The sequence below is a fragment of the Macrotis lagotis genome, chromosome 5, assembly GCF_037893015.1.
Source record: "Macrotis lagotis isolate mMagLag1 chromosome 5, bilby.v1.9.chrom.fasta, whole genome shotgun sequence".
In the NCBI taxonomy this organism is placed as follows: Eukaryota; Metazoa; Chordata; class Mammalia; order Peramelemorphia; family Peramelidae; genus Macrotis; species Macrotis lagotis.
In genome coordinates this window covers 111,644,691-111,668,676 of record NC_133662.1, presented here as the reverse complement: position 1 = coordinate 111,668,676, position 23,986 = coordinate 111,644,691, and the positions used below count along the sequence as shown (strand labels likewise).

At 36.7% G+C, this 23,986-nt stretch overlaps 1 protein-coding gene and 1 pseudogene across 1 annotated transcript in view; both read left to right on the top strand.

Moving 5' to 3' along the window:
- LOC141487798 (putative methyltransferase-like protein 24) overlaps positions 1-23,986 on the top strand; it is a 328,482-nt gene that overhangs the window by 30,735 nt on the left and 273,761 nt on the right. The window lies entirely within an intron of this gene.
- Positions 3,495-4,163, top strand: LOC141487846 (D-aspartate oxidase-like; annotated as a pseudogene).

Here is a 23,986-nt window from a genome sequence, read left to right as displayed (position 1 = left end):
TTCTTTAAAAAATGGAGTCTAGGCTCTTTTCCTAGTTATGACTTTCAGATAGTCCAGTAGTTTTAAAATTATCTCTCCTGGATCTGTTTTTGAGGTTGGTTGTTTTTCCAATGAGATATTTCATATTTTCTTCTAATTTTCAGGTTTTTTTCAGAATAGTTTTATTTCTTCCTGATTTCTTGCAAAGACATCAGCTTTGTTTAGTTCCATTTGGCACTTGAAGGAGTTACTTTCTTCACAGAGCTTTTTTATCTCCTTTTCTAGCTGGCCAATTCTGATTTTTAAGATTCTTTTCCTCATTTGCTTTTTTTAATTTCTTTTTGCATTTGACCTAAACTGATTTTTAACATATTATTTTCTTCAGTATTTTTTGGTATTTCTTTCAACAAGCTGTTGACTTGGTTTTCATGATTTATCTGCATCACTGTCATTTCTCCTTCCAATTTTTCCTCTACCTCTCATAATTGCTTTTCAAAGTCTTTTTTTTTAGATTTTTCAAGGCAAAGGGGTTAAGTGGCTTGCCCAAGGCCACATGTCTAGGTAATTATCAAGTGTCTGAGGTCAGATTTGAACTCAGGTAGTACTAACTCCAAGACTGGTGCTCTATCTACTGCACCACCTAGCCGCCCCCAGAGTCTTTTTTGAACTCATCCATAGCCTGAACCCATTTTCTAGTTCTCTTGGAGGTTTTGGGTACAGAAGCTTTGATTTTGTCATCTTCTGAATCTTCCATAGGACCAAAGTAATTTTCTAAGGGAAGATTCTTATTTTTCTTTTATTTGCTCATTTCCTCAGCCTACGAGTGATTTACCACACTTCCTAGTCTTTGGGGTATATTTTGGGACAACCCACAGGGATTGTAATTCCTCCAAGGTCATATGAGAGGCTCTGACTACTCTCTTTTCTGTGCTCTGGTATGTAAATGACCACAGGCCCTCTCCTCTGCCCTGGAGCTGTAAGGAGAGTCCTTTCTCAGCTATGGTGATATGGGAGACCATATTGTGACCTGGATCTGAGTGTCAAAAAATAGCAGAGTCCTGGCCCAGGTAGAGCAGAGAGACCTCTACAGTCTCCCCAACCCCCTTACCATATGTGGGCTACATTCTGGAAGTTCAGGCTGGTTTCACTGATTCCTGTTGTAGGTTCTTACTGAAGGGCTGCTCTAAGACCAGTGCTAGCTCCTTCACTCTGGTGCAGCAGAGTTCTCTCACCACCCTTTCAAGCTGTTCTCAGTGATCCCTGGGCGGGGAGGTCTGGAAACTGCCCCCTCTGCCTCGGACCCAGGTGCCTCCAGGGATCTAGGTACCCAGCCTGGCTGTGCTGTGGCTTTTTCCATCCCCTAGTCCCAGTGAAACAGACCTTTCCTGCAGAACTTTCAAGTTGTCTCAGACTGGATAATTGTAACACTCAGTCTTTCTGTGGGTTCTACCCCCTCTAAATTTTGGCCAGAGTTATAATTTGATGGCTTTTGGAATTTTTTGAGGTATGAGTTTCTGGGTATTCCTGCATTCATCTTGGTTCCCCAGACTCTGTTTGCTTCCTTAAGCTTATTCTTTTCTTATTTTTTTTTTAAAAAATCATTTATTTACTTATTATTCCAACTTCATGCAAAGATAATTTTCAACATTCATTTTTTTGTGAGATTTTGAGTTCCATATTTTTCCTAGTTCTTAAAAAAATTCTTATTTATTTAAGACAGTGGGTTTGAGTGGCTTGCCCAAGGTCACACAGCTAAATAATTCTTAAGTGTCTGAGGCCAGAGTTGAACTCATGTCCTCCTGACTCCAGGGTTGCTGTTCTATCCACTGCACCATCTAGTTGCCCCAAGTTCCATAGTTTTATTTCTACCTCACTCTCTTCCCTCCCTCCTCCCCCCAACAGCAAACAATCTGATTTGAGTTATACATGTATAACAATGCCAAATATAATTCCATATTAATCTTTCCTTATTTCTTAAGGTCAGATCTATGGTGGATTATTAGGTTTGTGATAGAGTAAATAGGTTTCTTTCCTGAAGGATCTAGGACACACATTTGAACAAGTAACAGAATTTGGATACTATTTATTTGGATCTGAAAGGACTCTAATATCTTTCTATAAGAACTAGGTTGTCCTAGCTCCAGTAAGACCAATTTGTCTTGCCAATTAATCTGAAAGTCTAAGATTTGGGAAATTCAATTGTCCAAATAAGCCACCATTTGCCTTCTGTCTTGATAAATTGTTTTCTCCCAAAATCATTAGCAATCTGGAATTTGGTATTCAGCAAATATATAGTTTGTTATGTACAGAAGAGCACTATGTAATGTGGTAACTATAGAGAAAAATAAGACACAATCACATTGAGCTTGTAATACAATAAGTAGGTTTGTACTCTAAAAGACTTGGGAGGTACAAACTTATAATTTTGAATGACTAAGCTATTTTTACTATTATAAATGCCCAAATTAACTACAAAGAACTCTGAAGGAAAATGCTATCTGTATCCCAAAAAGAACTGAGAAATAGAAGTATATATGTAGAATGATTTATATATCTATATCTATACCTATATTTATTATATAAATATGTGTATATATCTATATCAATAGATATAGATATATAATGCACATTTTTTATGTCTAATGGTAGCTATCTCTAGGGGGGTGGGAAAAAAGAAAAAAGAAAGTTACAAGATAAACATTGTATATTTAAAGGGAATAGCAAGTTGTGCATAATAGATTTGCAGTTTCATGTGCAATCATCTTTTTATATTCTACTATGTTATGGAAATGCTTGTTTTATTTCTTAATAAATAAATGAATAAAATTTAAAAAATAAAAAATATACTCCTCATGACTTAAGGAAAGTTACAATTGAATTGGAGAAATAAAGCGTTTACCAAAGAAATATTGGAAAAAGTATAAGAGAACCATACAAAAGTCATAAAGCAAAATATAATTAGCTATTATTAATAAGGGATATAATACAAGTATGATATTCAGGGTGTCAAATTAGTTTGGTATTTATTTAGCATCTAGAATAGCTTAGAAACTGAATAAAGTATAAAAAGACTCATCACACTCAGTTTCCTTATGAACGGCCTTTTCTGCTCAGCATTAGGATGTTTGTCAGAATTTTGCATTTAAATATATTCTGCTTGTGTGTCTTTCAAGAGGTGATGGGTTCCCACTCCTTTGAGATCTTCAAACAGCAGTTGGACAATCTCTTTTTGCATATATTATAGTGATGATTTTTTTCTCTGCATTACTTGATTCTAGAAGAGCTCCTGATGTTTCTTCAAACTCTCAAATTCTTGGTGCTATGGTTCTATGAAACACCTCATGACATATGCTTCCCCTTTAACTTATTGCCTTATTTGTTTATTCATCAAGCAAGTAGCACATTTATTAAGAGGCAAACACTGTCCCAGGTGCTGGACATCCAAAGACAGAATAAAGAATTCCCTGCTCTCAAGGATGTTCATGTTTTTTACTCTGTGATGTATGGGAGAATTAATGACTACCATTCCTTTTCTTGTCATCATCCTTCTTCCTAGGCTAAGAGGAAGTGGAGGCCAGGTCCACATCAGAAAAGTAGATCTGTGGGAGTTTTATGGATCATATGATATTGTTATCAATTGCTCAGGCCTTGGAAGCAGAGAGTTACTAGGTGACTTGCAGCTTTTTCCTGTGAGAGGTCAAGTACTTAAAGTTCAGGCTCCCTGGGTAAAGCATTTTATCCGAGATGAAGAAGGATTGAACTATATTTATCCAGGAACCTTTGATGTAACACTAGGAGGCACAAGACAAAAAGATGACTGGAACCTGTCCCCTGATCCACAAAATAATAGAGAGATTCTTGCCAGGTGTCAGACTCTTGAGCCATCTCTTCAAGGAACCTGGGATATCAAAGAGAAGGTGGGTTTAAGACCATCGTGGCCAGGAGTGAGACTTCAGAAGGAGATATTAGTATAGGATGGACATAGACTACCTGTGGTTCACAGTTATGGCCATGGCTCTGGTGGCTTCTGTGTACACTGGGGCACTGCTCTCCAAGCTGTTCAGTTGGTCAAGGAATTAATCACCACCTTGAAAATCTCCACTTCCAAGGCAAAGCTGTAGATGATATGAGGTAGTGTAATTGGTTATCAGCAGTAAGCTTCAATCAAACCTTAGAATGGCATAGAGTGTAAAAATTGAAATCCCAAAACCCTGAGTTTGAGTTTTGTCTTAGATATTTACATGGCCATGTGATACTAGACAATCATCACTATGTGTTATCTGTAAAATAAGGATAACAATACCTCTAACTAGTGAGGATTTAGTGGTATAACACATACGAATTGCTTTACACAATTTAAGCTACCTTATAAATTTTAGTTATAATAATAAAAATAATAATAATAAAAAACAAATTGGGAGGTATAATTTCACTAATGTTTTCAGTATTATTATGATGGATGGAGTAGGCAGGATACAAATTGAAGAGAAATTCTTGTAAACAGTGAAGTCTTCCAGTTGTTCTTGCTTGTAAATGATATCAGAGCAATATATATCAAGCTTCAAAGAATGACAGAACCCCCTCAGTGCAATCCATAGTCAATTAAAAGAACTTAGGCTTCATAATCTACATAGGAAAAACCACGTGAATGAACAGCTAATGTCTTCATCATGAGGCCCATTGGATTAATCAATACATTCATTTAGACCTGATACTGCAAAATGAATAATAAGCTGGACCCATAATTGAATGAGAGAATGGTCTGAATTGCATTTAGGAAATGGTAATTTTGTTAATGATTTCAAGCTGCTTTGTGATGCACACAAAAATTATCTTTCTAGCAAGAATATTCTCTTTGCTGGGAAATTCTTCAATCTCTGAAAAATCAAATTTACAAGTGACCCAAAAGGCAGTATCCATGCATGAAAGGGAAGTTTAAATTGGTTGCAATGTATAACCAACAATAATTTGCATGGAAGAGGTATAAAAGATACCCTCATGGTATATGGTTAGAAAAGGAAGTGACTGGGTTCTGTAGCAAGAAAAAAGGAAAACAGATGGATGAACCAAGTGTCACATGCCCATGGAAAGTTCAACAACCAAAGTAAGGCATTTACCATTTTGGGTAGATCCTCTGCAAGTTTTATGAGGAGAAAATAAGACCTGCACATGATGAAAAAGAGTGAATGACTGGTTTCTGCTGAGGGTGCATACTCATTGAGGACTTCAAAGATCCATTGAAATATTATAGATCTAAAGTCAGAAAGAATATTAGAGACCACCTATCCCAACTCTTCATTTTACAGAGAGGGGAAATGAGGCTCAGAGAAGTGAAATGAGTTACCCAAGTTCACACAAGCAGACATGGCAGAGGTTAATTTTGCAATAAAGTAATAAATCGTATACTATAACAAAGTTCTGTATCAGTGTCCCTAAATTTATCAAATCCTGCCTTGGACACTTACTAATTGTGTGACTCTGGACAGGTCACTGAAACTTTTGAGCCTCGGTTTCTTTTGTGAAATAGGGATAATAATAACTCCTACCTCAGAGTTGTGAAGATCAAATGAGATAAATATGAAGTGTTTTGCAATCTTTAAAAGGCTATATAATTGCTAGCTGTTATTTTTTAAAAATTACTGTTAAGTAGTTCTTTACAATTTATAAAATGTTTTTTTCATAATAACAGTGTGAGCACAAAGCATTGTTTTACAGATGAGGAGAATGAAGTTCAAAGAAATTTCATGCTATTGTGGTAAGAAACCTGTTTCCCTTTCCTCTCTCTCTTTTTATTTCTCCTCCTTACTTCCTGAGTAAATGTGGACAAATCCCTAAGTCTCATTTAATGAAGTGATTAGACTAAACACATTCCCTTTTCCTGGCCAGATCCCTTCCAGTGCTTATGCCTATGACACTCTGGAACCTGTTCTCTCTATAATGCCTTGCCCATGATCCTCTAACTAGTAAACTTAAAAACGTGAAAGAGACAACTTAAACTGAAACTTTTTATGTTAAATCTAAGCCTTTTTAATGTCTTGATTTGTCTAAAAACATTTGCCAGTAAAGAAGACTTTAAGTTACCTTTCCTACATTTTGAAAATTGGTATTAATATACCTCAGAGCAACAAACATTAGTAGATATGTGAAGTAAACATCTATGAAATTTTAGAACATAACTTCAATTTTTAATTATTTTGTCAAAAGCAAAATTTATTTCAGTCTCTATAGCCAAGGATATAGGTATTTTCATGGGGTTCAAGGACTGTTTTTTTTGTCTGTGTTTGTATCTCCATTGTTTATATCTCAATTCCAGTGTAGAAAGTAATGGAGAAAACTTTGTGTGTTCACAGCATATTTATATCCTCAATTATTTTCAATAGGCAAGCCATTTACCATGATTTTTCTTAGATGAAATCACAGAGGAGACACTCAAATCATTGTTGAAATGAACTGAATAAAAGTATTGTTTATCTTAATAATAGGAGTAGCTTTACTTTTCCTAGCCTAGGACTGATGATAGTGGTAGTTACTGCCCAGGTATTAGGGATTGCTATTAATTTAATAACTGTTTTGTGTCTCAGTGTTCTCTGTTAAAAAAGTAATTGAAATTTGCCTGGATTGTGTTTATCTGATGGACAAGTACTGATGAATTAATTTAAGCCTCTTTCTAAATTCTACTATAATTATATAGTCAAAATGTTAATTTTGTCATAAAATAATAAAAATTATAATAAAATTTTGCAATAAAGATGGAATGACTTCTAGATGGAAAGTGTAACTTTTTTTAATGATGATGACAACTTTTTCTTTTCTGTAGTTGTTGCCTTCATTATATTGTGTCTCCAGGTGACATAGCACATAGTAGGTGTTGAATACATACGTGTTAATTGAAAACAAATTGACAACTCATTAACATTGAAGGAGTGGGGTGGGGTGGGCTAAAACTAAATATATTATTTAACAGGGCAGAGGATGTAATGGTGGAGTGAGCTGATTGATTCAATTACTCTGTCTTTACACTATTCTCTCATTTTTATTTCCGGTGAAATGACTAAATTCTTAACTTAAGAAAAATCTACGATCTATCTAAACATTTAACTTTGTAGTATAGTCACTTATATTATGTTAGTGGAAATCTGTTTACAATGAAATAGAGTTGAAAGGAAATGATACCAAGTGTCTCTCATTACTATTCCTGGTAACATCCCAGGATTTAGAAAGCATCTTAAAGTTTGCAATGCAGGGATTAATTAGGTAGGCATTCAGCATCATCTAATAGTAATAAAATGAATCAAGCCAGAAATAGGGTACAGGGGCAAGGATCTGGCCTCCAGAAGGTCTAGGAAACACTGACAAGAGTTCAGTCCTATAGACTCTGACACACTAGGCAGGGAATTGGATTCAAAGGAACAAAGCTGGAAGGTTCAAGAATGTGATCACAAGATGGCAAGGATCTAGTCCTTGGATTCAAAGCACAAGGTTAAGTTGGGACCAGCTGCAAGTCTGACCTCATGTTGCAGTAATGAACTGCTGGCTTAGGACTCCTTACAGTCCACCTGCTATGGGAAATGTTCCTTATCAAGCATAATGTCAGACTTTATTTGAATGTTTCTTCTTAATGGGTCAAGGAGCAATATTTCTGCTGTAGGTTTCTTGAGCAGTTAAATTGTTATAGGTGATTGTTAACCTGGGTGAAATGGTACATTCATGCTCTATTTGGGGCAGTAAATAACAAGGAGATATTGAAGAGAGATTTGCAAGGACCCTGGCAAAGGAGGCTTTATTGCTCCTGCAAGGGAAGATTCTATGGGTCAGACTATTGACAAGGGCAGGCAGCATCATCAGAAGGCTACTGAGTCTTCACCTATCTCTTCTATTGCCTACTTCCCCTTAACCTGAATGTTCAAATCTCCCTAACCCTTAATTTTTATTTTCAAAACTATTTTCAAGATTTTTCACTTTTTCAACCTCTCCTTACTGCAAACTTGTGGAAAAAGTTACCAATGCCCTCATTTCCTTACTAATCACTACCTCCTCACACTTTATAATCTGACTGCCTTTTCCAGCTGCTAAAATTGCTCTCTCCAAGGTTATCAGAGTTTCCTAATAAGCAAATCCAAAGGTCTCACCTCCAACTGTCTGTACGATATCTGTGCCCAGATGTCCCAATGGTCTGTTGTGCTCAACATGTCAGCTTTATCTTCTCCCTAAACCTAAACGTCCTTTGATATCTCTCTTTTTGTCAGTGGTGCTACTGACTCGCACCTTTTGCAAGAAGCTTTTCTCTGGCAATCCTCACGCTATTCTTATACTTCTGGTTTTTTCCAATATGGTCTCTTTATATATAGTTGTTTACTAGATGCATTTGCCTTTCTTTGTATTCTCAGCATTTAGTATAGGCCCTGGACCCAAGGAGGGAGAGAAATGATTATTAAAAACCAATAATTTGGGGAGATACTGAATTACACCTTCTTCTAAAATCTGATTTTATAAAAAATTTCTATCTTTTGAAGGACATTGCTGATAATGACTCTGATCTAAGTCCCCATGCTAAGAGGGTAGCTATTGTGTTCTACTCAGGTTTGGGTAGGAAATAAATTATTTGAAAAGAATGCCTAAGCCTTAGGGTAGTCTGACTAGAGGTAGTCTTTCTAAAGGTGACAATGTCCCTCCTAGCCCCTCATTTTAATGTAGCCCATTTCCTATTGGGTTGATTAATCAGAGATGATTGCCCACTCCTCAGAAACACCTACTCATTGAAAGGATATTTAAACTGTGAGCAACCCAAGAGCCATGATTTTCTTCCATCTAAGAGAGATGGCCAAATGACCATCCTTTTATTAATTATTAATTCTGACTTTATTGTTAAGATGATTAAATTACCTTGAAACTATGTATCTAGGAATTATTTTAATCACTACAGTAGGCGTTTAATAAATGATTGTTGACTTGTTTTGCTAAAGTGCAAATTTCTCAATGAACCATGTCTTGAGAAAGAGACATTTGTCCTTTTATGAAGAAGGGCACTACATCAGGGAAATGAATCCATGAGACAATCACATGATTTGGATTTTAGTGAGTGGGTGCTATGCTAAGTCACCAGGCATACTTTCTTCTCCAGATTCATCTGGGTCCAGTGATTAGATATGAATCAGGACAACTGGAGATGGCCCTGGATGGAAGGCAATCAGGGTTAAATGACTTGCCCAAGGTCACACAACTAGGATGTGTGAAGTGTATGAGGCTGAATTTTAAACTCCTGTCCTTCTGACTCCCAAGCCAGTGCTCTATCCACTGTGCCAACTAATTGCCCCAGCTGTGTAGAATGTCACTTAGGGTAGAGCCTGAAGTCAAGAGAACCTAAGTTCAAATCTGCCTCAGACATTTATTAGTTGAGTGACCTTGGGCAAGTCCTTGCATCCAGGGTTATCTCCAGTCCTCTTGATTCCTCTCTGGCTACTGGATCAAGATGGCACCAGAGGAGAAAGTGAGGTGGTGACTCAGCACAGCACCCCCTCATTCAAATCCAATTTATGTATACATCATGGCATCATCTCCCTGATAATCATGACCTTTTTGGAAACTGAAGGACAAACACCAGGGAGGCAGTGCAAAAGAGAAAAAAAGGAGTAATTTGCTTGGTCAATGGTTCTCTCTTCCTTCCTCCATTGATAATGACTCCCTTTTGAGATTACCATTTATTCACAGTGTATATATTGAATGTATTTTTTTCATATTGTTCTCCCATTAGATTGTAAACTCATTATGGGTAGAGAGTGTTTTTGCTTTTCTTTGTATCCCACTTAGTTCAGTATTAGAGGAGGCACTTAATAAGAACTTGTTGACTGATTGCTCAATGTTAGGCTGAAGCAAGTCTCAAGGATCCTCAGTGTAATGTGGGGTGCTCGTTTAAAACCATAGACTCAATTAACCAGGTGCTCACATCTATTCAAGTCTGCCTCTGTCTTTGTCCTTCTTCCGACTTCCAAGGAGTCGTGAAGCCCATGTCTGTTTTCTCTCAAATGCAAGTCACCCTAACTATGCTCCCTGAGTTATCAAAGTTTGATGGTCCTTCCCAAGTCTCCTAAAACTTTCAATACAGTTAAGTTGATATTTACCAATTACTTACTGAGTGTAAATCACTACAATAGGAGAGATGCTGAGTTTGGCCAAGACAGAGTCTTTTGTCCTTAGGAATTAGCTAACAAATTAGTAAGAAGACCAGTCATAGGTACCAGTAACTAATTATCCAATGATATATGACAAGTACTTAAGAGAAGTACAACAAAAAGAGCTATTCAAGGTTGTTGCCAATAAAAGGGATTAATGTATCTAATGGAGGAGATAATGTTGAAATTTAAAATTGAAATTTAAAGGAAGGACTAGAATTCAACAAATGAGAAAGGCAGAGGCAAAAGCAGCATGAACAAATGCTCAAAAGTAGGAAAGCACAGAGTATATCTTAGAAAACCCCAGTTTGACTGGAGCATAGTGTATATCTAAGGACAGAAAAGAAAAATATCCTTTGCAGTGGGTAGAACTACCAGAGATTCCAAGTCTGTTTCTCAGTGAGTGAAGCTTTTATTGATGCAAAAAACAAAGTGGAACCAAGTAGTATTAGGGACTAGATGGTAGATTGAGCTTAGGAGTGGTGGTCTTTTATGGACTTGAGAGAGGAAGAGAAATGAAAATTCCTCCCCAAGGGATGGGTTGGGAAGAGTTAGGGATGGAAGTTTTGCCCAGAGAAGGAGTTGTATGGATGTCCAGTTCTAGTTCTTGGATGTGTTGATAACTGCAAGAAGAAAAGTTAGGAATTTATATATATTAATGACATATTGATAAGACTTATAACATCACCCAGGTTACTGTTGGTCAGACTTGATAGCAATTGCACTTGCATTGACTAGGGGAAAATCTCTTGACCACAAAGTCTATGGGGATTGATTAGACTGTTATCTCCAGATAAAGAAGGGATGGGATGTTACTAAGCACATATCATGCTTGGGGTGTTTCTAACTACTTCTAAGAAACACATCATTCAGGAAAGGGTTGGGAGTATTTCCAGCTGCAAACTGCCACATTTTGATTATAAAATGACTGCCAAACTAAGGTCTTTAAATGCTATGTGATAGGCAATGGGGAAGTCCTGGAGATCTTTTGATCCAAAAATGGACATAACCAGATCTACATATGAGAATATTTTAATATGGTAGTATGGAGAATGGACTAGAGGAAGAGATATTAGAGCTAAGAAAATCTTTTAGGAGGCTATTCAAGATGGATAGAAATGAGTTCCATATTAGGATGACATCAGTGGGAATAAAGAAGAGGGGGGGTATATGCAAGAGGTATTACAGAGAGAGAGTTAGCAAGGTTTGGTAAATAATTTTGAGAGGTGATAGGGAGAAAAGAGTCAAAGAATGAACATAAATTTTGAACATGATCAAGCAAGTGAATGAATCCAAATAATACCTGGAACTGGGTCAGAAAGAAAGAGCTATATAATAATTCCAAAAACCTCTCTAATCCAAGTCAACAAGCATTTATTAACCACTAATGATATGCCAGGCACTATGTTAATCCCTCTGTGAATCTGTCTCAACATTTATCCCAGAGGGGAAGTTGTCCCAGAGCCAATGGCAGTCAATTAGGAAATATGAGGCCATTTCTGTCATGTAGCATAAAGAGATTTATAACTGCAAAAGTTAATGGGAAATAGGGGTGGGAGCTAAGTAGATTATTGTCATTGTATTGTTTTACTAATTTTGTTTTAGTAACTTTGTTCTATGCCCCATGCTTAAGGTATGCCTTTTGGAAATTATCTTCAAATCTTTACCCGTTAAGCTATAATACTATGTAGTGATATAAGAAAACACTAAATTAGAAATTTGGGGATTTTACTAATAGCCCCTTGCAAGATCTTGGCCAACTGATTTTATTTTTCTGGGTATCTCACCTATAGAATGAGTGAGCTAGACTAAGTAGCTTCATTTCTTTAATAAATATTTCTAAATGCCTACTTTGTATAAGGCATTGATCTACATGTTGGAATACAAAAAATGAAATACAAAATGAATAAAAAAACATAATAATGAAAATGATTAGAACTTAAACTATATACATATTTATATAGTAATACAAATTAGGATGAAATCAATGCTTAGGGGATATCAAGTAAGATAACATGAGATATTTGGGAGGTGTTAGGGGAATTAGTCATGGTTTCATAAGGAAAGAGGCATGTCAACTGGGTCTTGGAAAAAGGGAAATACTTCTTTTTTGTTTTTCTTTCCTTTTGCAAGGCAATGGAGTTAAGTGACTTGCCCAAGGTCAAACAGCTAGGCGATTCTTAAGTGCCTGAATTCAGATTTGAACTCAGGTCCTCCCGACATCAGGGCCAAGGCTCTATCCACTGTGCCACCTAGCTGCCCCTCATTTTTCTCTTTTACATTTAATTTTTCTTTTTCTCAATTACATGAAAACTTATTTTTTAGACATTCTTTTAAAAAAAATTTTGAGGGGCAGCTAGGTGGCACAGTGGATAGAGCACCAGCCTTGGAGTCAGGAGGATCTGAGTTCAAATCTGACCTCAGACACTTAATAATTACCTAGCTGTGTGGCCTTGGGCAAGTCACTTAACCCCATTGCCTTGCAAAAAACCCCTAAAAATAAAAAGAAAGAAAGAAAAAAAATTTGAGTTTCAAATTTCCACACTCTCTACCTCCTTTTTGAGAAAGGAAGGATTTTGTTCATGCATGGTACATGTTCAGTCATATATGACATTTTTATATGATCCATGTTGCAAAAGAAAATGAAGACCTAAACCATAACAATTCTAAATTGCATTCAGATTCCAACAATTCTTTTTCTGGAGGTGGATATTATTTTTCATCATATGTGAAGGGAAATATTTCATTAGGTTGAGACGTACATAAAAATATAGGATTTAGATCTGGAAGAACCTTCTTATTTCACAGGTGAGGGAGATAATGTGACTTACCCCAAATCACACAAGTAATGAGTATCAGAAGCAAGAATGAATAAAAATATGACACAGGTATGGGGGTCAGAAGCCATTGTCAAGAATGTAACTGGAGTTGATCTTATGACATAAATCATCTCAAGTCTTTGATGTAGTCTCTGCCTAATAACTCCTAGAATTTGTAGCAAGGGTCCAACAGAACACATACTAAGGACTATGAACAACATTCAGGAACACAGAGATTCCTAGACAAAGCCATCTAGCAACAACGTCATCTCCCTAAGAGCACTGTTGATTTCCTATGTAAAAGTTTCTTCTGCCTCATGTCCTCTTTCTACTCTCTCAAGGTTAATAAACTCTGCAAACACTGTATAATGGGCCAGATAAAAAAATACAGTCCAGGAGTTTAGATTCTCTATATTTTCACTTGCTGTCTCCATACAGACTAGAAATTGGAGGAGAAAGGAAGAGGAAAGGAAGAGGAGAAGGAGAGAGGTAAAGGGAGTAAAGATGGAGATAGTGAGAGGTGAGAAGGAGATGGGGTGGAAGAGGAAGACTGAGAGAGGGAGAGGGAGATTGAAAGAGGGAGAAAAGAGTATGAAAAAAGATGAAGGGAAAGGGAGAGGGAAAGAAAGAAGGAGAGGAATGGAATAGAAGAAAGTGTGTGTGTGTGTGTGTGTGTGTGTGTGTGTGTGTGTGTGTGTGTGTGTGTGTGTGTGTGTGTGTGTGTGTGTTTCCTTGGCAAGGTTATTGGCAGCAGCTGTTGCTTACCACACTACAATTTAGTCGTTTCCTTGACTGTGGTAATGGTTGTGGAAGGAATTTTTTTCAGCTCTTGGAGAATAGTGTCTGAAAATGTCTGCTGGCAGAAAAAAGGTAAGAAAAGATCGTTTAATAGTTAGTAGTTCCATATGGCCATTCTTTTAGCTTCTTAAAGCTCCAACAGTCTACATTACTATCATGCAGTGAAAACAGGAACAACAACATTGGAATATTCAGAATTCTGGGGACCTGTGTTCATAGATCCTTACCTGTACATCCATAATAACCCTGATAAGGGGTCACTTGGGCTATACGTGACTGCAATGACTGATGACAGTCACAACTAAATCTATTTGGGGGCAGCTCTAGCTAGTTTTTCATTAAGTTGAGCTGTAATTCTTTCACATGGCATTTCTCAATACTTGAAGACGGCTGTCCAATTTCCAAAATTTGACCTCTCTGCGCCTTAGTTTCCTCACTTGTAAAAATGAGAGAATTGGACTGAATTATTTATTACATTCATTACATATATGCACTGTAATATATATGTTCCTATTTTCTATGAAATTCCACTAGAGGGAGTGATTGTATCAAAATGTTCTTGAATGGATTTTGAAATTTAGAAATTGTTCATAGAAAATGAAAGGTGTATGGCAGGTGTTTATTTCTGTGTAAGTGAATAGAAAATTAAAACCATTTTGAGGTTTGGAAGTATATATGCCCCAAATACAAATGAATTCACTTTTACAATGTTTTTATGCATTTGGGTTGTGCTGAGGGAAAAAAAACAAGAAACCTCAGCAGCCCCTGGGAATCTGTATTCTCTGTAAAAATGGCATTTAAGCAGGGGAAATAAATCTCAAAATACTCAAAAGAAAAAAATCAGGATTCTTGCCTAAAACCTACATTTCTGGGGATTCTCCATGATTATTGCAATGTTTCATCTAAGAAGGCAGGCTGTCCCTGAGTCACCCGTGTTCTCACTGAAAATAGTGCCCCATTGGGCAATAGAGAGGTTTCTTCAGAAATATAAGATATTTGACATTTTTTCCCTTCCCTCCATTTAGAGTAGAGATGAGCAGCAGATTCATTGCTTTCAGCTCAGCCAAGGCACTATGATAGACCACACCTGAGGTCAGTACTCCCCTTTGATACCCATCTAATGGACCAAAGTCGATAAGCATATATTAAGTACCTACTGTGTACCAGAAACTACACTAAATACTGGGGATACAAAGAAAGGCAAAACAACAACAATAAACAAAAAGAAATAATACAAAAGTACTTGTCTTTAAGGATCATGAAATCTAATGAGGGTAGAAATCATACAAGCAAATTTTGTATAAACAAGACATATATCTGGCTAAATTTGATAATAATCTCAGAGCTAAGACACTAGCATTAAGGGGGATTGGAAAAGGCTTCATTATGTTGAGCTGGAATTTTTCTTGTTAGAAAGTGGGATTTTTTTTTTTAGTTTGGCCTGAAGGAAGCCAGGAAGCAGAACTGAGGAGTGGGAATTCCAGTCAGAGGAACAATCTGTGAAAATGCATAATCTGTAGAGGTGCAGGTTCCAACAAGGAGCCAGCGCCTCTGGAGCACAGACTACTTGGGTTCATTCGTGGGTTTGCTGTTATTCATCACATTGGACCTGAGGTTGTGGGAGGTTGTGGAAGCTACAGTCCCTGTTTATATAGGAAGAGGAGAGGAATGGGAGAAGGTCTCCCAGTTGCCACAGCCCATATGAATATTGGGTTAATTGTTCTGTTAGAATAGAACCACCTTAAGAACAAGGATTGTTGTATTCTTTATTTTTGTATCTCTAGCACCAAGTACAATACCTGAATACAGCAAGCGTTTCATAAATGCTGATGCCATTAGGGTTTTACATCATTTCCACAGTTTTTTTTTTTTCAGGGTATCATAGCCTCAGTCTATGGATTTATTAGAATGAGAACAGATTCTTAATGGTATACTTTCTTAGAAATTATTTATTATTCCAACTTTTCAATATTTTTGTGAGATTTTGAGTTCCACATTTTTTCTCCCTCCTTCTCCCCTCGCTTTGTCAGCAAGTAATCTAATATGGATTATACATATATAACCATGTTAAATGTATTTCCATATTAGTCATGTTGTGAAAGAAGAATCTGAACAAAAGGGCAAAAAAAACCATGAGAGGGGGGAAAACATAAAGCATAAAACAAATTTTAAAAATCAAAAATAGTATGTTTTGGTCTATATTCAGACTCCATAGTTGCTCCCCTGAATGTGTATGATATTTTCTATTACAGTCTTTTAGAATTGTGTAGGATCATTATACTGCTGAGAAGAGCAATTCATCCTAGTTGATCACCACACAATGTTGCTGTTAATATGTACAGTGTTCTTCTGGTTCTACTCACTTCGCTCAGCATCAACTCATGCAAGTCTTTTAAGGCTTTTCTAAAATCCACCTGCCCATGATTTCTTACAGAACAATAGTACTTCATCACTTTCATATTTCACAATTTATTCTACCATTTGCCAGTTGATGGGCATTCCCTCAATTTCTAATTCTCTGCAACTACAGAAAGAGCTGCTATAAATATTCTTGTACATTTGGGCTTTTTTCCCTTTCTTGGGATTTCTTTGGGATACAGATCTAGTAGTGGTGGCGCTGGATCAAAAGGTATGCATAATTTTATTGCCCTTTAGGAATAATTTCAAATTCCTTTCCATAATGGTTGATCAGCCCATAACTCCACCAACAATGACCAGCTTTGCCACATTCCTTCCAAAATTGATTATTTTCTTTTTTCTTTAAATTGGCCAATCTTATAAGTGTGAGGTGATACCTCAGAGCTGTTTTAATTTGCATTTCTCTAATCAAAAATGATTTAAAGCATGTTTTCATGACTACAGATAGCTTTAATTTCTTCATCTAAAAGCTGCCTATTTATATTCTTAAACCATTGATCAATACAGGAATGACTTGTATTCTTATATAGTTTACTTGGTTATCATAAATGAATCCTTTATCAGAAACCCTAGCTGTAAAAATTATTTCCTAATTTACTACATTCCTTGTAATCTTGGTTGCATTGATTTATTTGAGCCAAAACCCCTTTTAATTTAATATAATCAAAATTATCCATTTAACATCTCATAATATTCTGTATCTCTTGTTTGGTCATCAACTCCTCCCCTTTCCATAGATCTGACAGATAAACTATTTCTAGTTCTCCTATCTGGCTTATGGTATCACTTTTTATGGCTAAATCCTGAACCCATTTTGACCTTATCTTGCTATAGGGTCCCTATGCTATTCTTATCTACTGCTTGGATCTTGCTAAACTATCTGAATGTTCATCCAATATGCCGATATCTGCTATTTACTAAATTGGGTTAATGCCAAATTTGAGGAAGATTTGCATCTTAGATCATATAATCTGACAATAGGAAATATGAAACCACATGGGAATGAAGGCAAGCTGCTACTAGGGTATGAGTTCATAAGAACTGCAGGGGCATTCCCCCAACTTTACAGAGCTTCATTTCTATGTTCTCAGCTTTGACAGAACCTCTCACTGATCTGTTGAATCCCCCTCCAGCTTCCCAGTAATGTTGAAGGGAGAAGGTATAGCTAATGATTTGAAGAATTACTTCATCTCAGCCCCTATTTTGAAATTTTCACATCCACAAAAATAATTCCAAAGGAAACCAACACATTCAATGCATCTTTGATGACTGACTTCTAGGTCTAACACATTTGGACATACTTTACTTAAAAACTGATCAATGTAGAGAAGACTATTGCAGCTTGGAATGTGGAGCTGCTTAGTCCCAGCTGCACTGAGTCATGGAAATATCATTTTGAGGGAGGGTGGTTCAGCATCATATATTTGGACATGAGAAACCAGAGTGCCTGTGGATTGCCAGCAGCCCGGTAGATGACAGATTATCTGGGCATTGTTTTTCATTAGGTTGACTTCATTTTCATTTACATTCTTAGATGTTGTCATTGGTGGGCAGGTGTATTGTTGAAAAAATATAATTTGTATGCCAGGTGGGCCAATCACCTTGACTGATTCTACCATAAATTGTGTTCTTGGCTGCTACTAAAATTCAGAGCTGTAAGAATTAATCCATGAATAACAGGCTGGAACACTAATACTCATATCCAATTGTCTTCCCATTGAGTTGGAATGGTTCTGGTTTCAGATGGCTTATATGCTCTGAAGAGGCCTGTTATATAAGGTCACCTGTGACTTTTGATGGCTATGATTATGATATATTAGTAAGCATGTCCATTCAGGTTTGCATATGGAATATAAACTCAGACTAAGGACTCTATCTATGGTGGAGGATGTAATGTTAATTTGGTCCTGGTCCCATTACTGTCCCAGAGGTTTCAATCTCTGCCTTGACCTGGAGAACCTCCCACCAAAATTGCTTGTCTATTCGTCAAGGACATTTTCTAGTATCATATGACCCTCCTTCTATTCGAGGTCTCTCCTTCATCACAGATTTCAGAATGGTAAGCTACTCAGACCTTCAGCCAAGGCCCCAGTCCCCCACCAGATGGGCAGATAGAACAAACAGCTTTCATCTTGGCATCATTTTCAGGACCTTGTCAGGTTGACAAGGACTTCCCACTGCCTGCTGTGGAATTGTCATGATACTTTTATCTACTTGTCTTCTTAGAATATATCTTTCTATTACAATCTATGGTTTTTCACTAAGACTTTTAAAAATACTCATAACAAGCTGCAATTTATTTGGTCATTAACTGGATAATCTTGAGGCCACACTGTAATCCTGTGAAAAGCCAAAGTAAAATATAAATAGGAGCTCAATCAGTGTTGTGCTGGTAAATATTTAACAATAGGCTCACTGAAAAAAAAGAAAAGTATGCTGGACATAATTTCCAGTTTAATATGTATGATTAACATTTACTTTGTTACTTTCTTAAAGCTGGATAATCAACAAAACAAATAAATCAAGTCCTGATTTGTCATGTTTGCAAATTTCTGATGTGGAAATGTTTACATTGAAAAATAAACAACCTCTCATCCTGGAATTTCCAGTTCAAACTTATTCTAGCATACTTCTGGGACCAATGGCCATCACATTTCCAAAAAGTTCTTTGGCAAAGAATGGATTTCTTTTTCCTTTATTATGAAAAAAAGGCCCGAACATACCCATTTTACTGAAATGCACCCAGTTTGACTCTTGATAGCACATTTATCTTGATATAAATTTATCTGATTCTTTCTCTTCTCCTCTTCTCAACCTTCTTGCAAATGAATTTTTCCTCAGTCCTGCTCACCTTAGTGAAAGGGCAGCCCTGTCTGGAAAGAAAAGGGGTAGGGACCAGAAGGGACTTTAAGCAAACACTTTCCTCTTCCAAGTTTCCCTGACAGTGTCAAAAGATACCACCATCTTCCCTGTCCCCAAAGAGAAATTTTCAACTCCTCACTGTCCTTCACTCTCCATATCTAATATTTTATCAAGTTTTGTGGATTCTGCCTTCATAAGAACTTGTATATGTATCCCCTTTTTACCTCTGACACTGCCACCACCCTGATAAGAGTCTTATCACCTCACACCTGCATTATTGCCTAGTCTTTCTGCCTCAATTCTTTCCTTACTCTCTTATCCATTCCCCCATTCAGTGTAAAAACTGATCGTCCTAAAGCACAGGTCTGACCATTTTTGTTGTCCAATCATGTCTGATTCTTTGTGACCCCATTTATGGTTTTCATGGTAAAGATACTGGAGTAGTTTGCCATTTCCTTCTCCAGCTCATTTTCAGGTGAGGAAACTGAGGCAAACAGGGTTATGCAACTTTCCCAGGGTCATGCAGTTCTTAAGTGACTGGAGTTAAACTTATAAAGATGGATCTTCCTGATTCTAGAACCAACACTCCATCTACTGTGTCACCTAGTTGCCCTAGGTCTGACATATTTCTTCCATATTCAATAAACGTCTGTTGCTTCCTATCACTTCTAGGATCAAATTTAATGTCCCTCTGCCTTTCAAAGCCCTTCAATACTTGCCCTCATCCTATGCCTGAAATCAGGGAGATGATTTCAAATAGATCTCAGACATTTACTAGCTGTGTGATCCTGGCAAATCACTTAACCTCTGTCCATCTTGGTTTCCTTTATTGTAAAAGGGGGAAATAAAAACACAAGGTTGTTGTAAAGATCAAATAAGAGAATATTTGTAAAGATCTAGCAGTATCTGGCATGCATGAGGTGCTTAAATGGTTTTTCCCTTCCCTTCCCTTCCATCTCTTTACCTTTCTAGTCTCCTAATGTTTCCAGACTTCTCTCCATGCACCTCTTCTAACTAGTGACAATGGCTTCCTTGCTATTCCTTGCTTAAGATGCTCCATCTCCTGACCCCACATTATCACTGTCTCCCAAGCCTGGAAAGCTAGCTCTCCTCTTTTCTATTTCCTGTTTTCCCTGTATTCCTTCAAGTCTCAGATAAAATCATACTTTATTCAGGAAACCTTTCCTTAATTCTAGAGTCTTTTCTCTGAAATTAGCTTCAATTTATCATGTGTATATCTTGATTGCTCTTAGTTGTTTGCCTATTGTCTTCCCCACTAGACTGTAAGTTCCTTGAAAGCAGGGACTGTTTTTGCCTTTCTTTATACCCCTAGCACTTACCATACCACCTAGCACATTTTAGAGACTTGTCTTGTTGACCTAGCTGATCTTCACCTCTCGTTTTGATTTTTCTTGACCCAGGTTCACTTCTTTCCAATCAAATTTCTTGTTTCTTTTTTGTCATCCTTCCTTTCCAATTCCTCCTCCTTTTTTCTTCTAGGACTTTCTCCCTACCTCCTATAAATTCATCTCTAAGACAATTGAAGACAAAGTTCTCAACTTTCTAGAGATAATGGTTATGAGATCCCATCTCTGATTGTTTTTTTTCAGCTCTGATTGTTAAGGAAAGATCAGAGGTTCTCCTGATCTGGACAGCTACCCTTTTATAAATTACAAATGATCAGACCTTCCTAGAAACTAGGTTGTATACTTTTATTTTATTTTCGTTGACATTGCTATATGTATAGTCTGTCTTTTCATTATTATTTTTATTTAGGTGTTAGGAGATCTTCATGTCTTGCCTTCTTCTCCACTGAAGTACCCTTGGACTAAATTGAAAGTTACTGCTTTTGGTAAATAATATTATCATTACTATTACCTAATCTAGACAATAGTCTCTCCTTTTTTACTGTTTCTGTACAATCAATTGACATTCATTTATGAAGTATTTATATACCCTGCTAGAAATTCCATTTTCCAAGGTCCTTAAACTATATCAAAGGAGGCAAAATATGGAGATATACAGAGTAAATATATTCAGCATGAAAAGAGGTAAGGGATGGATTTGTGATTATATTCACATAGGGAACTATTAGAGAAGCAGTCTCTTTCTTCTTTCCTTCCTTCCTTCTTCCTTCCTTCCTTCCTTCCTTCGTTCCTCCATTCCTTCCTTCCTTCCTTCCTTCCTTCCTTCCTTCCTTCCTTCCTTCCTTCCTTCCTTCCTTCCTTCCTTCCTGTCTGTCTTTCTTTCTTTCTTTCCTTCTTTCTTTCGAACAGGTCTAAGTAACTTGCCCAAGTTAGTAAACATCAAGTGTCTGAAGTTGAATTTGAACTCAGATTCTCATACCTTTAGGCCCTGTGCTCTGACTACTGGAGTACTTAATTGTCCCTATTCCTTTTTCTACAACTTATAGTCTTAGATAGGTGCCTGGAGAACTAAGAGGGGCATTGTCTTGTCCAAGCAGGACTTGAACCCAGATCTTCCAGTCTCTAGACTGTCCTTCTGAGGATAAATAGAAAATAAATATAAAGTTGTTAGAGAGAAAGTGATTAGTGAGGGAGGGCACTAGCAGTTAGGGAAATCAGGAATGGTATTGGGAAGAAGGGCTTAAGTTATATGCCCTTTTTTAATCATCAAGAACTATTTATTGAAAAAATTTACTGCATATAAATAAAATTTCATTCATAAATCAACATTTATTAAACTCCTACTATAGACTCAGTATGAGGTAATAGGGATAGAAAAACAAAAATGAAACAAATCCTGCCTGCAAAAAAGCCTAAATTTTGCTTAAGTAAGGTGAGATGAAGAGGGAGTGTATCTCAGGCCTTGGAAATGATTGGTGCAAAGGTACAGGGAAGATAGACATTTATTTATTAAGAATAAAGGAGAGACCAGTTTGGCTGAAGTGTGGAATGTGAAAAGGAGATTAATATAAGAAAAATGTATTCCGGGGTTGGAGCCAAGTTGTGAAGGACTTTTAAAGTCAAACCAAAGTTGGTATTTTGTCCCAGAGTAACAGGGAATCAATCACTGGAATCTATGGAGTAGGGGAATGATATGGCCATGTCTGCATTTATAGAAGTCAAATAATTTGGGGTAGCTAGGTGGCATAGTGAATAGAGCATTGGCACTGGAGTCAGGAGTACCTGAGTTCAAATTCGGCCTCAGACACTTAACAATTACTTAGCTGTATGGCCTTGGATAAGTCACTTAACCCCATTGCCTTCCAAAAACTAAAAAAAAAAATCTTAGACTGTATTTTAACTCAGATCTTCTTAGTTCAGAATCCACTGCCACCTTACTGCTTAATTTATAAATGAGGAAACTGACACTTAGGGACATTTAGTGGCTTGATCATGATTCTGTGAGTAGTAAATGACAGAATCAGGAGTTTATTCCAGGTCTTTAGACTCCAAGGTCAGTCCTTGTTCTAGAATAATATTCTAGCCAAGAAGAGAAAAATCATTCCGGAAGCCACATTTCTTAGGGATGTTTGTGTTCTTGCTTAGCTATGGGCTATCACTAGCCAAAAATAGATGAATAAGACTTTTGATAATCATTGATGCAGGCTTTCCAGATGACAGTTGCTCCAATGGGATGGATGCCCATCTTCTGCAGAGATATTTCCACTTTAATTTCCATATAAGTCCCATTGTGAAATACTTCTTTTCTGAGTCTTAGACTGTTTATCCATGATGTAAATAGCTTAGAATAGACTTCTCTAAGGTCCCTTCCAGTTCTGAATCCTATGATTTAGACAAACTCTGAGAATGGAGAACAACCATTTTTCTCCCTCTGAAAAATTCTACTTCTAAAGTTCTGACTTTTTGTTTTTTAGGTTTTTGCAAGGCAATGGGGTTAAGTGACTTATCCAAGGCCACACAGCTAAGTAATTGTTAAGTGTCTGAGGCCGAATTTGAACTCAGGTACTCCTGACTCCAGTGCCAATGCTCTATCCACTGTGTCACCTAGCCGCCCCTAAAGTTCTGACTCTTAAAAAAAAGTTTATTTAGTATTTTTCTCTCAGTTACATGTAAAACCAATTTTTTTAACATTCATTTTTAAAACTTTGAGTTCCAGATTCTTTTCCTTCCTCTCTTTTCTCCCCTCTTCATTGAGAAGACAAACAATTCAATAAAGGTTATACATGTACAATCATGGAAAACATAGACCCAAAACATATGGAAAACAGGGAAAACATATAGACCTCCAAAAACCCTGAAGAAAAATAAAGTAAAAAAGTTTGCTTCAGTATGTATTCAGATACCATCAATTCTTTCTCTGGGTATAGATAGTATTTTTATCCTAATTACTTAAGAGTTGTCTTAGATCATTATATCTCTGGAAATAGGTAAGTCATTCAAAGCCAATCATCTTAAAATGTTGCTGTTATTTTATATACAATACATTTCATTTTGCAAGACTTCCAAGTACAGGCTTTCCTGATAGTATCCTGCTCACCATTTCTTATAGCATAATAGTATTCCATCATAATCACTTTCCATAATCATGACAATTTGTTCAGTAATTCCCGCAATGATGGGCATCCCCTTAAAGGGAATGCATGGTTTTATAACCCTTTGGGTATAGTAGCAAATTGCTTTATAGATGGTTGAATCAGTTCACAGCCTCGCCAGGATATTAGTGTTTCATTTTTCTCTTATCCCCTCCCACATTTGTCACTTCCCTTTTCTGTTTTATTAGGGTTTGACTTTTGTGGCAAAGATTATACCTAATGTGACCTAGCCTTTAAAGTTTTGAGGAGTCTTTTTTTGTGGTGAGAAATAATAGAAAACTGAAAGAATTTCCATCAAAAGGAAAATGGCCAAACAAGTATATGGATGTGATGGAACACAATATGGTGCTTTAAGAAATTATGATTATGTTGATTTCAGAAAAAGTTGAGAAGACTTTTATGAATTGATGCAAAGTGAAGTG